Source organism: Pinus tabuliformis, chromosome 1_2 (genome assembly GCF_031772625.1).
Source record: "Pinus tabuliformis cultivar Carrire ecotype Pingquan chromosome 1_2, CPIR1, whole genome shotgun sequence".
In the NCBI taxonomy this organism is placed as follows: domain Eukaryota; kingdom Viridiplantae; phylum Streptophyta; class Pinopsida; order Pinales; family Pinaceae; genus Pinus; species Pinus tabuliformis.
In genome coordinates, this window is record NC_142298.1 from 159,432,466 (window position 1) to 159,453,182 (window position 20,717).

The window sequence follows — 20,717 nt, forward strand, 5'->3', positions numbered from 1 at the left end:
GCCCAAGCCTTGTCCCCATAATCCTAAGAATTTCTTTTCTCTTGGCGGAGGTTTTCACATCTTTCCCTCTCCCGGTGGTCGGTTCTTCGTTTACCAACGGAAAGCATGGGAGATTGTATCAAGATCCTTTGTATACGATATTATGCTTACTGCTTAAAGAGTCCCTAAAAAGCAAGAAGGTCGCCCTAAAAACCAAAATGGGTCTGGCTGGATGGCTCAACCTTGTCTGACTGGATGGAGACGGGGCGGTACCGATCGAAGTATCCCCTCGCCCTTTTAGACTATTTCTTAGGTCTACGCAGGGTACTTGGGCGTGTCAAGTAGCCGTAAAACACACGCAAATTCCCTCTCCTCTCCCTCTTGGTCGAGCACCTAAAGGTGATGGCGGCCTTAACAGTCGAGCCTGCTTACGCATCCTTATCAGTCGAGCCTGCTTACGCATCCTTTCAGACGATATTCCACGAGGCTCTCGATGCATGCCTCTGGAAAACTACCGCAACATAGGCTGGCTAAAGAGAGATAGATCGAGTAAGTGAATCGGTCTACATTGAATTATATATGTCATTACGGCAGCATCTGAATCTCTATTTTATGAACCTAAACTACCACATGCTCATATATAACTACCACCATAACAATGACTGGTCTTTCTTCTCTCTCTCTAGCTAGGAAATCACTCTCATTATATATGTCATTACGGCAGCCAATGAATTGGATTCAAGTTCAATTTACTTATTGGGTGGGGGGGCTCTCCCGTTGGTCGAGTCACTAACGTACCTAATTGATAGCTCGGCTTCTCAGAGATCGAAGTCAGTAAGGGTGAGCCTGCCGAACTCTCGACCCCCGGGAGAGGGACGGAGTCACTCACTATTCATATGGTGAGGGATTCGATCCAGCCGCAGGTTTCCCTACGGCTACCTTGTTACGACTTCACCCCAGTCGAAGACCCCACCGTGGTATGCGCCAATAAGACCACCCCAACCATAGTGGGCCACACTAGTGGAACATATATAGATAGGGTGATCATTGGTCTGATGCTTCGGGCGAAATAAACTCCCAGGGTGTGACGGGCGGTGTGTACAGGGCCCGGGTACATATTCACCGCGGCATGCTGATCCGCGATTACTAGCGATTCCAACTTCATGTTCTCGAGTTGCAGAGAACAATCCGAACTGAGGCAATCTTTCCGGATTCGCTCCGCCTTACGGCCTTGCTTCCCATTGTCATTGCCATTGTAGCACGTGTGTGGCCCAGCCCATAAGGGCCATGCGGACTTGACGTCATCCCCACCTTCCTCCAGCATATCACTGGCAGTCTCTTGTGAGTGCAGCACGCACCTGCCTTCATAGGAGTGTCATCAATCAAAAAGAGGCGCTTGCCTCCGAGAGTTCGCTTACTCACCCTCGCCCTTGAGAAGGGGCGATGACATTGATCCGTTAGCTCATGTCTCAGCAACACAAAACGAGGGTTTCGCTCGTTATAGGACTTAACCAAACATCTCACGACATGAGCTGACGACAGCCATGCAGCACCTGTATGAATTTTCGCACCATCCCGTTAAGGACAGGCACACTTGTTCATATGTCAAGGGCTGGTAAGGTTCTGCGCGTTGTATCGAATTAAACCACATGCTCCACCGCTTGTGCAGGCCCCCGTCAATTCCTTTGAGTTTCAGTCTTGCGACCGTACTCCCCAGGCGGAGTGTTTCAAGCGTTCGCTGGGCCCCTGATCCTAATCCTACCTAGTAGGCAGGCAGACCAAGGACGAACACTCATCGCTTACGCATGGACTACCAGGGTATCTGATCCTGTTTGCTCCCCATGCTTTCGCACCCCAGCGTCAGTGGGGACCCAGAGAGTTGCCTTCGCGGTTGGCGTTCCTTCGTATATCTTAGGATTTGATCCCTCCACACGAAATTCCACTCTCCCCTATCTCACTCGAGTGAAATGGTCAAGAAAGCACCCCGCCAGTGTTTTGGCGACTTTCACTTTCCACCCTTTTCACTGCCTACGTGCCCTTTACGCCCAGTCATTCCGAATAACACTTGCCCCCCCCGTATTACCGCGGCTGCTGGCACGGAGTTAGCCGGGGCTTCTTCCTCGAGTCCTGTCATGATCGAAACTCGACGAAAGAGCTTGACAAGCGACAATGCCCTTCTTCACCCCGCGATATTGCTGGATCGGGCGTGAGCCCATTGTCCAATATTCCCCACTGCTGCCCCCCGAGGGAGTCTGGGCCGTGTCTCAGTCCCAGTGTGGCTGATCATCCGAAAAGACCAGCTAAGCATCATTGGCTTGGTTAGCCTTTACCTAACCAACTACCTGATACTACGTGGGCTCATCGAACAGCGCGAATTAGCTTGCTTTATGAATTATTCAGGATTTGGAGTGAACTATTCGGCAGATTCCCACGCGTTACGCACCCGTTCGCCACTTTGCTTGCTATGCCCCACGCCCAGCGCACCACTCGCATATCATTTGAGTGAGTGAGCACGCGCTAGGAGGGGGCCATTCATCTTGCCCTTCTGCCCCCATGTGGATGGATGGGGAAGCAAGCCACGTTCGACTTGCATGTGTTAAGCATATAGCTAGCGTTCGTTCTGAGCCAGGATCAAACTCTTTTTTTGAGTATGATCTATTTTGAGCATCAAATGCCCCTCACCCATATGAATGAGTGAGCGACCCCTCACCATCGGAATAGTGAGTGGCTCCGCCCCTAAATAATATAGGGCCTTTCGAATGCCGGCAGCCTTCATATTCATATATTATATATGTCATTACGGTCATGATCGAATTCATGACGATCTCCCTGCCTGAATGAGATAGGTAATTACGCTTTAGCAGATCATGCATATATTATATATGTCATTATGCTATTTTGAGAGATCGAATTGTGAACTTCTTCCATCCGGACCTTCTCTCACTCACATCTCTTATGTCATGACGGTATCGAATTCATTCATTCATTCATGATCAATTTCATTACACCAGAAAATGCATATATTATATATGTCATTATGCATTTATGATTATTTCATTCGACAATGCGTATATTATATATGTAATTACGCGGCATAAAATCAACTGGGAAATCAGTAGGTTCTTTAGTCCTATTTCTTCCCCTCTGGGCAAACGAAAGAAAGAACACAGGGCAGGCCAAATGCAACTCTTACACAAGGAGGAGAACTACAAGCAATGATCTAAGAGTTAAAGATAGCAGGACAAATGCCCCATGAGTGAAGGAACCAGCAATTTCGAGGGGAGGAGCCGCTTTTTATGCGACACTACTATGGCGAAGAGTGAACCGATACCCTTTTTATTGAGATTTCCCCCGGGTTTCTGCTTCATTCAAGTCTTAATTCAAGTAAGGACAAGTCCTTATCATCCCGATCGGGATAGACGGGCCTGCCTCGCTGCGGGTCAGCACCTCGGGCTCTCTTTCTGCGTCTGTCTACAAGCGGAAGGCGTTAATGAAAATGTTAAAGTCAAATAGCCATCAAATGCGAATTGATGTTGAGATGGAGTCCTTACAGAGGTACTTCTATTATCAGATGAGGCAGAACCAGAACCTGGAGATCAACCAAGGATACTAGTAGGATCACTAGTATCCTACGATGCCTATGCCTTCGCTCTACCTGACTTTGTTCTTGGGGGGGGAAATCTATTGCTCAAGGCTGCCCCTTCGTTGTGGGTTTTATAGGCCATTTAGAGCCTCATTGCTTATGTATTTTGTCGATGATATGTATTGCACTCGGTGCCATTTTGATATATTCACCTTTACATGGTATATAGATGAGCAAACTTTCATATTTTGTCTCTATTGGCTTGGAATCATGGTTTTAAATCTTCAAAATAGTTTTTTTCATTAAATATTAACTATTTAAAGTATTTTTTTAAAAGCCATTTCATTGAGACTTGATTAGCCCTGGTTTGAAACCCGCTTTATTAAGTGGATCGGTTCAGTCACCGGTTCCGGTTTTTAAAACTATACTTGTATGTGAATCTTTGTTGATTAAATCTTTCTCTCTATGTCTAATGTATGGGATAATGTTGAATCTAGGCTTGCAAATTGTGCCCTAATTTATTGAATTGCTATCTATAAGATCTATTGCATGCATTATTCATGCATAACATGTGAATGAATGGTCTTAGTGGTGAACTCTCGGCAACTCTCCCATGAAATCTCCATTATTCATTGCATAGGTAAGTGTTTGAAATTGTGGTGCTTAGGGCATCAAAATTTCGACCTCCTTAGAACCTTGTTGGCGGATATATCATATCATAAACTCCACCCTCACAAGGATCTAGGCACTGGCCCTCCTTGTGGATGATCAATTTAACGTTTAATCCATTAGTTTCTTCTTCTTTCTTTTGCCCTAATTTGGCTCCTTGAAGGCTAAATGAGCTAACTAGGACTTGGTGCGAATCCCTAGGAAAGGTGAATTTTGGGGATTGGAGAGTCTAAACATCAAGAGAATAGTATTTTCCATGCAAGCTATCATTTTGGTGGGCATCCACTTAATTTCATCCATAAATTCTCCTGTCCTAGTTATTTACCCTAAGAGGGAACCCTAGTTTTGTCTTCTTTCAACTTGGGGGCTTCTTGAAGGTTCCATGAGCCTTGGTCTTGCTAATATACATTGTTGGAAACCTTTTTTCCTAGCCTTGACCTTTGGTTACCCCAACAATCAACCCATCACTCAAACCCTACGTCTTGTGCAATAGGCTTATACCAAGAAAGTGAATTGCCTCTCATTGGAGCCTTGAACCTAAATTTTGTCTTTCTTGTAAAAAGCCTTATTGTACCCCCTTATATCCTAACCTTAGAATATCCATTAGGTGACCTTCTCGCATATTGGAACCCCTCCCATCAGTGAAAATCCATAAAGAGTAGAGGATTTTGGTTGTGGTAAGAGTGGGCTATTATCCCATTGTTGGCACTTGGTTTAACTATAGCCTTGTAGGGTCTCCTTGTTGAAGTTTCTAAGTTTACTTAATTTAGAAACCCTTTATGCACTTTTCCTGATTTATTCCTACCTACTTGTTAATTTTTCTTTAACAAGTTATTTACAAAGTAAATACTGAAAATAAACACCAGTGCATGCTCAACATATTAAATATCAGCAACTAAAAGAAACAAAAACAAACACACCACATGACACCATTATTTTTAGACCAATGTCCCCGGAAAAACCCAATGTGGGAAAACAGGTGCAGTTATTTCAGGGTTTTGTTATTAAGCAATATCAGATTACAATCTGGGTGTCGTAATTGGCCTACCCAACAAAGAATTTCCTTAGCAGTTATACGTCACAGTTTGAGAGAAATCTCCTGGCTGAAACCCCAGAAAACCCTTCCGACAGCTCTTTAACACAAAACTGCTCCTGCAACCCCAACGTCTGCCCAATCTGGACTGCGTCAGCCCCTCTCTGTCTCACACTAGCCTTGCGTATGCCTTTCTTGGCCTGCGTTAGCCCCAAGAGGGCCTGCGTCAGCTCTGGGAGCCTCTTCGTCAGCTACGCCGGCCCTTCTGGTGCTCTGAGCAGCACTTGGCTGGCTTTGCGTGGCCCTGCGTGAGCCCTTGCTGGCTCTGCGTCACCCTCCTTGGCTGCTGTGCTGCTCTCCCAGCGCAATCTTTGCCTTCTCTGTTCCTCTGTACTCAATGCCCCTCAGCTGCTCTCCCAATCACTGATTTTATCTCTCTTAGCAAACCCCGCTCTAGAGAATAGAATGATTGATCATCTGGTGTGTTCTCCAAGTGACCCTCAAGCCTCCTCTTATACTTTTCCTGTTGACATCTCAACGGCCGAGATTAAGTCCCTAATCAACGGCTAAGATTAAATTTGGCTTGATCCATGTCTTTTGGACCACTCTAACACAGATTCATATTAATACACATTAATATTTTATTTTCCCTAAGTTTAGACTTAGGGACTCCATTTAAAATATTAATTATTTTAATATCTCATGATCTATTTAGAATCTGCCCAAACCCTTTCTGGGTATTGGAGATCTCATGTGCTCCAACCTCTCCACCAAATTCCATGGCTAGAGCACATTCGATGCTACCCCAAATCAACACTCCCTCTTAACTAGGACTGTGCTCTAGCAATACTCTTCACTGAGTATTACTCTGATCATTCGACATTGGTACCTGTGCTAATGCTAGGCTTTCCTGCCCAACATCCTCTGCACTGCTGCCTCCTGTACTGCTGCCCATGGTTTTGCCACTGCCACTGCTGCATCTGTACCACAGCTCCCTGTACATCCGTGCTGCTGCTGGTCCTTTCTCCCAGCACTGCATCCGCACTGCACCTCCTCTCATCATGCTGCATCGTGCTGCCCATTGTTGCACTGCAGCTCAGTTACTGAGAAGTAAATAACTGATCTCCCAACTGACTTCCCTGTTGGGCTAGAAACACCTACTGATGCTGAAGCTCCCTTTGCTGCTGACAAGTGCTCCCTCTCTCTGACCTTTGCACTGCTGCAACAACTCCTTGCATCTCGCACCGTTGCACACCTCGCTGTGCCTTCCTGCATTGGTGCAACACTCCTGTGCCTCTCGCACTGCTGCAGCCTGCTAGCTCTGCGCTGTCTCGGGATTCCTGCAATATAGCTCTCTCTGCTGCTCCATCCACATCTATCTCTACCCATCTTAGCCAGTCCTGCTGCTCCTTGTCGGGGCTCCCATAGCAAGGTCTAATCCAAGAGGTTGGGTACCTCAAGGATCCTTCCCCTCATCGCTTGTAGTCCTCTTGACTACAGCTCAATGTCTCCCCACTTCCGCTCAAGTGGTACGTGTGCACTCATGGCACAGTCATCGTCTGTCAAAACTTCCTTCTTTGCCTGTGTTGGCGCTGCCTTAGTCTCGAAAGACTCTCCTTTATGCTTCTTCCTTGGGCACTGGGTCGCATAATGACCTATCTCCCCATTGTGGAAGCATTTGATCTTTAAGAGATCTTTCTTCTTCTGCTTCTCCTACTTTCCCTCAAATGCTAGGGTCACATCCTCCTCCTCCTGCTTGACCTTGATCCCTTTGCTGCTGCTACCTGTCTTTGACTGCCGTCTGATCTCTTCCTGGGGAAGAGCTGCCCACATCTCTTCCCAAGGTAGGAGAGCCCCTCTGCTGAGGATGCTTTGGACAAACACTTCCCAGTTTTCTGAGACAGCATTCAGGGCTGTCCTCACCATAAGCTCCTGATCCAGTGTCGCTCCTACAACAGTCAATTTATCTTGGATCTCATTCAGTCCTCCGAGGAAGGAGTCAATCGATTAACCCTTCTTCATCTGATACGACCTCATCTGTTTCTCGAGCAACGTTCTTCTCTGCACAGAAGTATGCTGGTACAAGTTCTTGAGAGCCTCCCACATCTCAACTCTCATTTCCTTCTCGGCTATATGTGGTACCACATGATCCTTGACCCTATCAAGGATAATGCACTTGGCCCTCGCCATCGCCTCTTCGTACTTTTCGTTATCATTGGGGTCGACTGGGATAACTATAACCTTCAAGGCGAAGTTCTTGAAACCATTCTTGTCAAGCACTGATAAGATTCTGGCCTTTCAGACTGCGCAATTCGATGCTCCGTCAAGTCTATCCTGGTCTCTTACACTGTGTAGTGCCATGACACTCATTTACTTCCTTCATGGAAGTTCTCTGTTCGACTCCTCTGAGTCTCTACTTCCCATCTGGAAGTTCTCTTCTGGACTCCCTCTGAGTCCTGATTTCCCTCTTGGAAATCCTTCCGTTGTTTGTTGAGATGCCCCCTACTCTGATCGTCTTGTGCAGCTGCACGTTGATCCGGATTCCTCGGCTAGAAACCCTCGGTAACAACTCCTCTGATCCTGCTCTGTCAGGTATTGTTTTGACTACAGTACCTCACCAGCTCCACTTTGCAAAATTTCTGCAGCCTTCTAGACCCCAACAACTGCCTCTCTGTGAACTGCGTCAGCCCCTCTGTAGAAAATCCCACTGTAGATCAACAGAGTATGCAATATATTAAAGAAAAATACAAAATCTACTTCAACAACAAACTTTGCGGAAGCTTGATCGATTTGAGCAAGATCAATGAGAACACATATAACTGAGAATGAGAAATCAATCACACATAACACAAAAGAAATAACCCGGGGAAAGCCTTAGCCTAAAACCTGAATCTCTGTATTATCATACAAGTGAAAGTATGTTCAGATTACAAAAAGAATCAGTTCACAAGCTATCCTACTCTCTCTGCAATCCAACTGTTGCTCATAGACAGTCAAAGGCTTCTCACAAACCTTCTCCTCTGCCCTCCAAGCCTCCTATTTCCTTGTGCAGTTTTCCTTGGGGTCCATTGCTGCCACCTGTGTGAATTGGCCTCTTCACACAATCACTAACCTCTGATCTAACTGTGCAATCCTGAAGGAGATAACTCCTTCTGCATGGATGAGTTTCTTATATAGGAAAAATCCGCCAACTGATAGTACACTGTCCCTTCCTCTGATCTCAACTGGGTCTCTGACTGAACTGACATGCATGAGTTATTTATGAGAGAATATTCAGTTATCTGAAGTGCAACAGGTACATGCATGCAAGCGTTAACTAACTGAACTCACAATTAATTCTACAAACTGTTAGAACTAATCTAACTGGACTTAACTCAATTAACTGAGCTAACTAATTACAACTCAAATTACAACTCATCCTTATCTCTTTAACTAATAGATAAATTCTTCAATCAATGGAGAAACTGTTGCATGTCCTCACATAGACTTCATGTTTGATTTTCTACAACTAATTAACTCAAGATGAATTAATTAATTATTTTACAAACAGCTGCTAAGATCAAATTTGAATTTTACTTCTCAATTTTAGTTCAAGGACCAACTAAAATTGGAATCTATCCCGAAATACTATTTATAACAATGCTATTTTTAGCACTTCCATTTTTCATTCCCTGTTGCTATGTCCAACATTGGTACGTGAACTGCTATTTATAGCATTTTTTGTTGCCATTTTCAACACTCCCTCTCAACAAGAAAGGCATTCAACTCGAATTTGATCTTGAACCTTTGGAATGTTTTGCATGCAACATTTCTCCAAAGTGTTATTGCTCCAACAACTCTAGAAACAAAAAACTCCCAACTGACCTCCCTGTTGTGCTAGAAACATCCTCTGATGCTGAAGCTTCATCTGCTGCTCACAAGTGCTCCCTCTCTGACCTCTGAGCTACTACAACATTCCATGCATCTCTCACCGTTGCACACCTCTCTGTGCCATCCTGCACTGGTGCAACACTCCTGTGCCTCTCGCATTGTTGCAGCCTACTAGCTTTGCACTGTCTTGGGATTCTTGCACTGTAGCTCTCTCTGCCGCTCCATCTGCATCCATTTCTACCCACTCAACCAGTCTTGCTACTCCTCATTGGAGCTCCCGTAGCAAGGTCTAATCAAAGAGGTTGGGTACCTCAATGATCCTACCCCTATTCCAGCCTTCTTGGGACTGTCACTCCACATTGCCCCACCTCCGACCTGGAGGTATGGATGCATGTGATCCCTCTGCTCACTTGGCTCGAAATTTCCCCCTACTGGAGGTCTCTGCATGAGTAGATGTCTCTACTCGATCTCCTCTCAGCTTCTCTAGTTGTGGCTGCTCCACAACCTCTTGACGCTGCTTCACCAATTGTGGCTCCTCCACAATTTTCTGAGACTTCGTCTGGCGTTGCATGTTGAGAGGTAATGTACTCTCCCTCTCAACCACCAAGTCTCCATCAATTTCCTTGCTCCTCAAGGCTTTGCATGTATCTTGAACCTTAAGAGCATACAGGTTCTTGACTCGTGAACTAATTTGCTTCACCTGTCTAGTGGTGATGTGTCGAAGGAAAACCTTTCCTTTACTGAAGACTACATCATAGCCTTTGTCTTCTAGCATTGCAATTGATACCAGATTTTTCTTTATTCCTAGTACATACTTGACATCGGTCAAGGTAATGCGAACTCCATGCTCCCTCTGAAAAACAACCATGCCTTCACTTGAGACACTATAATTTTCATCATTACCCATCGCTATGAGTATCTGGAGATCTTTCTCCTCCAATGTACTGAACAAACTCTTGTTGCCGGTCATGTGGAAAGAAGCTCCACAGTCAAGAAACCAACCACATCCCACCATGGATGAAACCATGGATGCGAAGAGGGTGAAATCCAACTCGAACTGTGAGGCCAATGCCTCACTTCCAGATCCTTCCTTAGATCCCCTCTTGGATTTCTTCAGTGGACAATTTGTAGCAAAATGGCCCACCTCATGACAATGAAAGCATCGCACTTTTGATTTGTCAAACTTCTTCCCACTATGTGAAGAACTCGATTTGGGATGAGAATCCTTCTCCTTCCCCTTTTTCGCCTTACTCGCTAAGGCGCAATTTTCTTCATCCTCCTTGGATGAAGAACCATCTATGGTGCTTCTTCTTATCTCTTCCTGCATCAGATCCGACCAAAGTCGTTCCCAATTTGGTAGTTTCTCTCTTCCATTTACTGAGTCTTGGTAGCTATGCCAACTCTCAGGAAGACTGAGGAGCACAAGACTCACCATGTCATCTCGGCTGTCATGATCCCTACACTTCCAAGCTCATCCCTGCAGGTGGTGAGCTTGTTCAGATATGTAGAGATCGTGTCGCCCTTTTCACGCTTGACTTTCTAAAGCTTGTCTTTCAGCGCCAACTTCCTCTGATCGCTGCTGTTTTGATATAGATTTTTCAATGTTTTCCACATCGGAAACGGTGTCTCCTTCCCATGGAGACTCGAGACTATGTGGTCTCGAACTCCCTCCATAAGGATTCTCCTTGCTCTAGCCACACATTTCTTTCATTCCGCCAATTCTGTAGCATTAGCCGCTGCCGGCTTGGGGACTTCTTGATGAATGAAGTACTTTAGACCGTAATCCTCTAATACTGCTTCCATGCGATCCTTCTAGGATATATAATTCGAGTTGCCATCAAGGGCATACTCGAGTCTTAAACCATTCAAAGCCATTGGTGAAATTGAGGTGTGATAAGAACTCGATTTCTATATTCAGGAACCTCAAACTTTGAACTTCTCCCTTCTTGTATATTATTCTTCGCTTTGATCACCTTTGCTCCGATACCATGTAGAAATTCCCACTGTAGATCAACAGATTATGCAATATACTAAAGCAAAATACAAGATCTACTTCTATGACAAACTTTGTGGAAGCTTAATCGAATTGAGCAAGATCAATGAGAACACATATAACTGAGAATGAGAAATCAATCACACATAACACAGAAGAAATAACCCGGGGAAAGCCTCAGCCTAAAACACCAATCTCTGTATTATCATGCAAGTGGAAATATGTTCAGATTACAAAAAGAATCAGCTCACAAGCTATCCTGCTCTCTGTGCAATCCAACTACTGCTCATAGACAGTCAAAGGCTTCTCACAAACCATCTTCTCTGCCCTCCAAGCCTCCTATTTCCTTGCGCAGTTTTCCTTGGGGTCTAGTGCTGCCACTTATGTGAATTGGCCTCTTCACACACTCACTAAGCTCTGATCTAACTGTGCAATCCTGAAGGAGATAATTCCTTCTGCATGGATGAGTTTCCTATATAGGAAAAATCTGCCAACTGATAGTACATTGCCCCTTCCTCTGATCTCAACTGGGTCTCTGACTGAACTGACATGCATGAGTTATTTATGAGAGAATATTTAGTTATCTGAAGTGCAGCAGTTACATGCATGAAAAAATTAACTAACTGAACTCCAATTAATTCTACAAACTGTTGGAATTAATCTAACTAGACTTAACTCAGTTAACTGAGCTAATTAATTACAACTCAAATTACAACTCATCCTTATCTCTTTAACTGATGGATAGATTCCTCAATCAATGGAGAAACTGTTGCATGTCCTCACATGGACTTCATGTTTGATTTTCTACAACTAATTAACTCAAGATGAATTAATTAATTATTTTACAAACAACTGCTAAAATCAAATTCGAATTTTACTTCTCAATTTTAGTTTAGGGACTAACTAAAATTGGAATCTATCCCAAAATACTATTTATAGCATTTCTATTTTTAGCACTTCCATTTTTCATTCCTTGTTGCTATGTCCAACACTGGTACCCGAATTGCTATTTATAGCAATTCTATTTTTAGCATTTCTTGTTGTCATTTTCAACACCCCCTCTGCCTCATGCTGCCTCTGCGTCACCCTGGATAGGTCTGCATCAGCATTGGGATGCCCTGCGTTAGCCCTTCGGCCCTCTGCGTCAACAACGCTGGCCTCTCTGAGGTTCTGCGCAGTTCCCGGCTTCTTTTGTATGGCTCTAGCTGGCTCTGCGTCACACTTCCTTGGCTTTTGCGCTGCCAGAAACAACTTCTGTCACCTCGGGACAGCTGTTTTCTGTTGCTATTTCTCCGCTCCGCTGATGTCTTTTAGTCCTCCTGTGATCTGCAATGACGCTCTGATACCATGTTGAAGTTTCTATGTTTACTTAATTTAGAAACCCTTCATGCACTTTTCCTGATTTATTCCTACCTACTTGTTAATTTTTCTTTAACAAGTTATTTACAAAGTAAATATTGAAAATAAACACCAATGCATGTTCAACATATTACAGATCAACAACTAAAAGAAACAAGAACAAACACACCACATGAGACCATTATTTTTGGACCAATGTCCCTAGAAAAACCCAATGCGGGAAAATCGGTGCAGCTATCTGAGGGTCTTCTTATTAAGCAATATTAGAGTACAATCTAGGTGCCGTAACTGGCCTACCCAACAGAGAATTTACTTAGCAGCTATACCTCACAGTTTGAGAGAAATATCCTGGCTGAAACCCTGGAAAACCGTTCTGGCAGCTCCTTAGCACAAAACTGCCCCTGCAACCCTAGCATCTGCCCAATCTGGACTGCGTTAGCCCCTCTCTGTCTCACGCTGGCCCTGCGTCAGCGTTTCTTGGCCCGCGTCAGCCCTAGGAGGCCCTACATTAGCTCTGGGAGCCTCTGTGTCAGCTACGCTGGCCCCTTCTGGTGCTCTGCACAACACTTGGCTACCTTTGCCGGGCCCTACGTGAGCCCTCGCTGGCTCTGTGTCACCCTCCTCGGTTGCTGCACTACTCTCCCAGCACAATCTCTACCTTCTCTGTTCCTCTATACTTAATGCCCCTCATCTGCTTTCCCGATCACTGATTCTATCTCTCTTAGCAAACCCTGCTCTTGAGAATAGAATTACTGATCATCTGGTGTGTTCTCCAAGTGACCCTCAAGCCTCCTCTTATATTTTCTTGTTGACATCTCAACGACCGAGATTAAGTCCCTAATCAACAGTTGAGATTAGATCTGGCTTGACCCATGTCTTTTGGACCACTCTAACACGGATTCATATTAATACACATTCATATTTTATTTTCCCTAAGTTTAGACTTAGCGACTCCATTAAAAATATTAATTATTTTAATATCTCCTGATCTGTTTAGAATCTTCCCAAACCCTTTCTGGGTATTGGAGATCTCATGTGCCCCAACCTCTCTCCCAATTTTCGTGGCTAAAGCACATCCGATGCTACCCCAAATCAACACTCCTTTCCAAAGACTGCTAGATTTTGTGGCAACAAAACATAAAGTCCATCAGGTTTCCAAATGTTATGCATAAGAGAAAGGAATTGATTATATAGAAATATTTGCTCCAATGGCAATTGAGACATCATCATGATGGTATTTGCATTGGCTGCTCAGTTTAAGTGAACATTTTTTCAGAGGGATGCTATATTGACACTCTTAAATGGCTATGTAGACGAAGAAATTTATATAGAACAACTTGAACGTTTTGAAATCCCAGGAAAAGAAGATCGAGTTTATAGGTTGAAGGAGGTTTTATATGGTCAGAAACAAGCACCAAGAGCTTGGTATTGAAGGATTGATAAATATTTTTAGGATCATGGACCTATTAAGAGTTCATCTAAACCCAATCTCTATATTATTCATTTAGGTCAACATATTCTAATTGTTACACATGGAACAATTTTGAATTGTTTTAGAAGTTTAAGTCACATATAATTGTTGGATCTGAGATGACAGATCTTGGTGAGCTGCATTATTTCTTGGGCATTGAGGTATGGAAAAAGGAAAGTATTTTCATGTCACAAGCCAAGTATACTTGGCATATCTTGAAGAGGATAACATGTTGAGTTTCAAGCTAGTAGCAACTCCTCTGGAAGTTGGGTCGAAGTTATACAAAATGATGATTCCAATCCAGCTGATGCTACTCTATATTGTCCATTGGTTGTGTTGTTGCTTTGCTTGCACACCTAAGTTAGTGTGGGAAAAATCCTCAACCCCACAAGGTGTGATCTTGGTAGAAAACTAAGGGATGGGGCTATCACCTTTTCCCAAATCTCTCTGTTAAAGTTCTCTCGTAGTTAAGCTAAGGGGGGTGGTCCCTAAAGAAGGTTATTGAAGGAAATGTGAGTTTCTAGGAAACTAAGGCTAGAAGGAGCTACTTATCAAAGATAACTTGATTTCAAGATGTAAATAAGCATATAAATATATGAGAAATATTTAATGATATATTTAAAGTATAAACCAATGCTTCAAAATAAATGACAAGTGCTTGCTCAAAATGAAATTCAAGATACAATGATGAATAATCCTGCAAAGCAAATGTTAGACCAAGATACACATATAAACATCACTTGCAATTATAAAGGAAATAATACTTGTGAAGAGAGTGCTCAAAACAAAAGAAAATGGCATTAAATAATCATGAGATAAATAACCACCAAAGTAACAAGTTCATGAGATAGCGAAATTGCAAGTAAAGGTTGCAAAAGCAAAGATCCACAATACTTTCAAAATAAAGAAAATGCTCCCTGAAAGAAGGATATACTTGCAAATAAGATTCAACAAACTCAAGATAGTTTATACATGAGAATTGTAGTGCAAGTAAAGTTGTGAGGTGGAGGTGCTCTTGGTTTATTTTATTGACAATTCTAAAGCAAGTTTCAATTTAACTTCGGTCCCTAGACCTCACCCTCGCTTGGAATTCGAATCTCACAGTGAAGATTCAATAGGGGTGGAGGGTCCCTAATGTCTATACAACCAACTTAAGTTGGATGTTAATTTTAGAAATGCAAATTAGTACTAAAATTCCTAAGTGAGATGCTTTAGTATTAATGCTTCAAAGAGAAATGTTGATAGCAATACTTCAAATAAATGAAATGACAATGCCCAAAATAAATTGCACCAACAACTTCAAAAGGAGAATTAGAATGGAACCGGCTCAAAATTAGTTGACAAGAAATTTAAATGGAGTTGTATGCTTCACAAAGTGCTTGAAAGCAAATGAACCAAATATGAAATTGCAAATTGCTTCCAAGTAAAGTTGCTCCAAAATGTCAACAATGATCAAAATAGCTTATTGTCAAAAGATAATGAAGCATATATCTCAATAACTTATGAAATACCTTGCCAAGTAAAGAAGTGGAAATCAAATAGTGAACTAGTCAAAGTTTGTAAAGTAAAGTAAGTACTTGCTTGTAATTTGAATGCACATAAATAAAAGTGCTCATAAAGAAATATTGCAAGTTGTAGCTTGAGCAAAAGTAAATTGCACACAAGTATTTTAGCTTGAAAAGGAAATTAGTTGCACAATGCAAGCACTTGAAAAATTGGAATGACAAATTAGATAAGCTCACTTGCAAATGAAAAAATAAATATGAATGATATGTCAATCCCAAAAGTTAATGTGAATGTTGAGCAAGTTAGAACATTAAAGATGCATGAAAGTGAATGAAGTGTGAAAGTTTAAACCATGCAATGTCAATCCACCCAATAGAAGCCTCCCTCTAAATGGGGAGATAGGAAAACATGGGAGAAATCTCCCAAGCTCCTACAAGAAAAACTAAATTTTATTAGAGACTTTGTTACAATGATGAGCCTCTCAAAAGGCTTCAACTCAAACCAAGGGAGGAATTTTACAATAGTATTCGAAAAAAAAAAATTGATCTTCCCCTTGGAAATATAGGCAAATGAGGAGCAAATGAGAAACTTTTGAAATCTGAAAAATTAGGACTGATATTTGCATGCCAAAAATCAGCCTTTACCAAAGTTACAAAGGGGTACAAAGAATAGAGGCTAAACCTCTATAGGCTCACAACATTCTTGGAGAAATAGGCAGCCTTTGAAAAGGCTCAAGCCCTTGACATAGAATGTTGCTGTTAAAGCCCATGGCCTCCTTGATTTTTGGCCCCAAATATGTGTCAAAGCTCCTACAAACAAAAGTTAGTAGTTTGGAACTCTTTTCTTCTCAAATCTACCCCAAATGTGAGCTAGTAGGGGCTGCAAAACAAATCAGATTTTTGATCTTCAATTAGCACTCTTCAAGATGAAGTTCTCCAATCCTCTTAGAGATCTACAGAAGGCAAGCAAAAGGACAAAATTAGATTCATGATTTCTTGTCAATAAATGATATGCGATGTAGATGTAGATCCAAATGCATGCATCCAGAGAGAGAGTCTCCCTTATGCAAACAAAGAAAGGCTAAGCCTTTGCAACAACTCTAAAAGCCAAATAAATCATTTGAAGCACATAGATTATACAAGAAAGAATTTAAACTATGTTTTTGTGATCTAAGAGAGCCACGGGAAAGGAACTCCCTCTTTGAAATTCATTGGATAAGATCCTTAGGCAAAATCAATTGGGTCCTTCTATCCTTGAGCTTGAGAGTGAATTAGTCTATTGGAAGAGTTCTCCCACGCTCAAATAGTCCTTCAACAAACTCTAAAAATTTCTACACACTTGGAAAGAGATGTTAACATTCATAATATGATTAGATAGTACAATGGATGAGAATGCAAGAGATTCCCCCTAGAATCATCTAGTGCTCCTCACTCCAAGAGTATTTCTCTAATAAAAAATAAATACAAGATAGCTTGCATATATTAATCCAAAACAAATGGCAAGATGATGGCTAACATAATTCAAATTGCATATAGAAAGTAAAACACATAAATCAAAACAACATCACCTTAATAAGAAAAGGAGAACACCAACACAATAGTACTCCAAAGTCTTTATTATATGAAAGTGAGTACAAAATCTATCAAAATCTCCTTAAGAACAATAGCTCATTCCAAAGATACAAAATGAGAGCCCAAAGCTCACTTATATAGAGAAATGGGAGCAAATCCCAAGAGAGACACAATGTGACAAGTGTAGATGGAGATGATCCCAAGAGAGACAAGTCAAAGTCCAAGTGTAAATGTGACATGACATATGTGAGGTCGAAATTTGGAAGAGGGGCAGTGTGTTCCTTATCTTCTCGTGTGCCAAAACTTGAGCTGCCATGTGTGAGAAGTGAGGGTGAAGTGAGAGCCATTTGCTCTTGAATCTCCTCCACCAAGCATCAAAGGTTTCCACCTAGCAACTCATGCTCCCAATCCTGTGTGTAAACTACTGCCAAAGAATGCGTTGAGGCTGCCTTGGAGAAACACGTGGAGCTTAGCAAATTACAATCTTGAAAACTTCGTTGACATTTTTGTGCTGCCACATAAACAACTTGATTTCCTCAATCTTAGCAGGGAATTCTATTTTCACATGTGCTCAATCCTTGTGTGATATGTGTCAAATCATCTCTCACTTGTGCTTTGCCTTGACTTTTGACTTGAGATAATTTCCAAGTCATTTCCATATCATTTTGTCACATGAAGTTCTTTTATTTTCGTCTATTTAATTTATTTCTGGGCTAATTTATTGCCACATTTTCCACAAAACTTAGGAAAGTGGGTTTAGAGGGTCTAGAACTTATTTTTCACCCATGAAAGTGTGTCTTAGTAGAAAATTGACGAGGAAAGGTGTAATTTTGAGCACACATACCTCATACAACTTCTCTGGACAACACTAATTACAATTTACAGTCATATTTTATAAAAAATTTCGTCTTGTGGGAAATTTTAAAAATTAAAAAACTAATCCTTAAACCTAATCAAATTGCACGAAATTTTATGAGTGATCTAGTATGGTAATATACACAAACTCTAGACACTAGGACTCACCCAAGGCCTTTTCATCAAGCCGCATTCCGACTTTGGGGTCATAACTAGGAAGAAAAAACTCAATTAATTATTAAGTGCTAAAAAGTACCAATAGTTAACCAAGTAAAAGAAACATTCCAAAGTGAACTCACTTGATGACAATGTCCCAAGTTACTTAGGCTGTTACATGACTCGACTCATCATACTAGCATCACTTTACAACATCTCTACATGGATTGCGGAATATGAGTACTGTGAAAATTCGAGAATCCCACTCAAATCAACTACTGCAGCAACTGATTAAACTTCTATCTGTTAATAACTGAAACAAATTATCTACTACTTCCTACAACAAATATCGAAGCTAATACTACTGCAACCTTCACTTAATTAATTAATTTGCCCAAAACAAGAACAGAACAATAGAGAAAAATCGACACAAGGGAGAGTATTTTTTGGACAAATGTGCCCGAAAAAACCCAATGCAGGAAAACCAGTGTAGCGACTCTAAGGGTTTTATATTATTAAGCAGTGGTTTTTGAATACTCTGGATGCCCTTCCGACAATCCAGTTACAAAGAAAATAAACTGGCAGAAAAACTTGGTGAGATTACCTCACTGTACCCGACAATTTCGATTGTTTCGGCAACTGAACCAACTGTCCCCGACTATCTCTTCATTGGCCCTTTGTCAGCCTCAAAAATATCTGTGTTAGCTCAATTGGGAAACGTCTTGCCTTCTGGAGCAGTTTCCAACCTTCTCGGCTAAAAAATGTCAACCCCTTTGCAAAAATCGGACTTCTACTCTGGATCACTGCGTTGTCTCTGCATGAGCCCTTCTGGCTCAGCGTCAAGCTCTGCATGGGCCCCTCTAGCCCAGTGTCAACCCTTCTGGTGTCTCTCTGCCTCTCTATGTTGCTTATCATGGGTCCTAGAGAAGATACTCCTACCCAACTATCCCTACCCCTTACTGCAATAGCTCACTATCGAAAATATCCCTACAACTCCTCTGCTCTGCTTAAGAAAATCAATTCTCTGAACTCTGTATTTTTTCAAGTGACCCTCAAGCCTCCTTAAATAATCTCCTCGTTGACATTCAACGGTCCAGATTAGAAGCTAATCAATGGCTAAGATCATTTATGCTTGATCCTCGTCTTCTTCTAGAAGTTACACCCACAGTTTATATTAATACCCTTTAATTATTTTATTTTCCCAAGTTTAGACTTAGGGTCCCTTTAAAAACAGTTAATTATTTTAATAAAATAGTTTCTGGGTGGAATTTCTCAAAATGCTTTCTGGGTTCTTTGGAATACATGTGCCGAAGCCTCCCTGCAAAATTTGAGACTTGGAACACATCTGATGCTACCGAAATACATGTTCTCTAGCACTTTTCTTCTTGCTTCACTTGCAATTCTCTGATACCATGTGAAAATTCGAGAATCCCACTCCAATCAACTACTGCAACAACTTATTAAACTTCTCCTATCTGTTAATAACTGAAACAAATTATCTATTGCTTCCTGCAACAAATATCAGCTAATACAACTGCAGCCTTCACTTAATTAATTAATTTGCCCAAAACAATAGAGAAAAATCCACACAAGTGACATAGTACTTTTTGGACAAATGTCCCAGGAAAAGCCCAATGCGGGAAAACTGGTGCAACTGCTCTAAGGGTTTTATATTATTAAGCAGTAGTTTTTGAATACAACTCTGGATGCCCTTCTAACAATCTAGTTATACAGAAAATAAACTGGCTAAAAAACTTAGTGAGATTACCTCACTCTACCCAGCAATTTCGGCTGTTCTGACAGCTGAGCAAACGGTCCCCTGCTATCACTGCGCTGGCCCTACATCAGCCTCAAAAGGCTCTTCATCAACTCAACTATGAATCGTCTTGCCTTTTGGAGCAGTTTCCAACCCTCCTGGCTCAGAAATGTCAGCTCCTCTGCAAAACTTGGACTCCTGCTCTGGATGACTGTGCTATCTCTTCATGAGCCCCTTAGACCCAACGTCAACCCTTCTGGTGTCTCTCTGCTTATCTTTTATGCTTATCCTAGGTCCTGGAGAAGATACTCCAACCCAACTATCCCTGCCCCTCACTATAGTAGCTCACTATCGAAAATCTCTTGGCAGCTCCTATGCGCTGCTTCAGAAAATCGATTCTCTGGACTCTCTGTGTATTTTTTCAAGTGACCCTCAAGCCTCCTTAAATAATCCCCTCGTTGACATTCAATGGCCCAGATTAGAAGCTAATCAATGGCTAAGATCATTTCTGCCTATCCTTGTCTTCTTCTAGAAGTTACACTCACAGTTTATATTAATACCCTTTAATTATTTTATTTTCCTAAGTTTAGACTTAGGGTCCCTTTAAAAATAATTAATTATTTTAATAAAATTGTTTCTATGTGGAATTTCCCAAAACGCTATTTGGGTTCTTTGGAATACATGTTCCCAAGCCTCCCTGCAAAATTTGAGACTTAGAGCACATCCGATGCTACTAGAAATCAACAAGTACAATATAAGAGAAGAATGAGAAGAAGAAGAAGAGCTTAAAAGCTTTGATGTTACATGAACTCTTTGATATATCCTCGAGCACGGAGTCATTAAATCTTCAAGTATATTTCAGTGGTCAACAAGTTGGAAATTTGATATACCTAACGAAAACTCAACAAAATATATC

General features: G+C 41.9%; 1 pseudogene; it reads right to left on the bottom strand.

The window, feature by feature from the left end:
- Window positions 1-885: 885 nt before the first annotated feature.
- Window positions 886-2,621, bottom strand: LOC149204992 (18S ribosomal RNA; annotated as a pseudogene).
- Between the last annotated feature and the right edge of the window lie 18,096 nt (window positions 2,622-20,717).